Raw genomic sequence first — 1424 nt, 5'->3', positions numbered from 1 at the left:
CACCCCCACCCCCCAATTCTGAATTTTAAAAAAATCCAAGTGGCCGGAAGTAGTATACTCATGGTATGGAAAGGTAGAGCTGCAATCCAGGCAAGTCTTAAGAGATATTTCATAGAGCTCTCCTTTAAAGCAAAAGCCTTCTCATCTCCAAAAATCCACCAACTAACCTCCATCTCCCACCAAATAAGAATTACACACTTACCCGTGCCGACCCCAGAACGTTTTGGCGCTCTTCCTTGATCTCGATCTTTATATCCTCCTCAACCTCTGTACCTTCCAGTCCCTTTACCTCTCCCTGTCCTATGATTTCCTCCTTTTTGTCATTCAATCTCATTTCTTCCTGCAGGCTCCTCATCTTCTCCTCTAACATCTCGTCGTCCTTCTGTCTCTTCTTTTCTTCCCATTTCTTTATGCTGTCCTCTCTCATCTTCTTTGCTGGATACAGTGCACATACATGTGTATACTTTCTCAGCACCTTCCAACCCTTCTCCCTCTGTCTTTTCTCCTCTCTTCTCTTCTCCTCCCGTCTGTTACTTATGCTCTTCCACCACTCCTCATCTCTCTTTTTTGCAGCCTCTCTTTCTTTGTTTTCTCTCTCCCTCGTCTCCTTCCGCATTCTCTCCAGGTACTTCCATTCCTTTTCCCTGTTCCTCCGATCAGCTGCTCTAAGGGCCTGTTCTACGTCTCTTCTCTTTAGAAGCCTTTCCTGAAAGATTAAATCTTCTTTCTTCCAGGCCTCTTTTATGGCGTCCAGGTTGGTAGCTTGCTCTTCCTCCCTGGTTACCTGGAGACACTTCTTCCTCTGCCTAGCTGCCTGCACAAACAGAACCTTCTCCCTATACATCAGGTCAGCCTGCCTCCTGCTATCTTCCCATCTTTGTCTTTTTTCCTCTCTATTCAGGCTGGCCTCCCTCTTCATTTCCTCGGCTCGCACCCTTTCCTTTTCCTTCTTCCTCTCCCTATCAGCTTTTATCTTCTCTGTCATTCTCCTGTTCTCCCTAACAATCTCATCTTTCACTTCTTGTGCCTCCATGTCTCTTTTCTGATGTCCCTGTAGATAGAAAAAAAAAAAATAAGGTAAGTAGAAGTACAGATTCTAAAACAGAAATCCACTAAGAACATTTACTTTTAGATTTGGATGGGGTGGGGTAAGGGTTTAAACTAGGGTTGCACAGATACCAAGTACAGTACTCGGTACAAGTACAAGTACATGTACCGATACTTTTGAGCTCCAATTATAGACTAGAGAAAAATTCAACAGTTAGGAGGCGGCTGTCATTTGTAAGGAGCACATGGAGCTCCCGGGATTTGTACATCTCTGTTTTAATGTACGATTTTGTTTTTATAAATATAAATAAAGGGATGCACAGATACCAGTTTTGCGAGTACGAGTACTGATACTTGTCGAATACTTACAAGTACTG

This window comes from Nanorana parkeri, unplaced genomic scaffold, assembly GCF_000935625.1.
Source record: "Nanorana parkeri isolate BGI_ZX_2015 unplaced genomic scaffold, ASM93562v1 scaffold1515, whole genome shotgun sequence".
In the NCBI taxonomy this organism is placed as follows: Eukaryota; Metazoa; Chordata; class Amphibia; order Anura; family Dicroglossidae; genus Nanorana; species Nanorana parkeri.
This window is presented reverse-complemented; position numbering follows the sequence as displayed.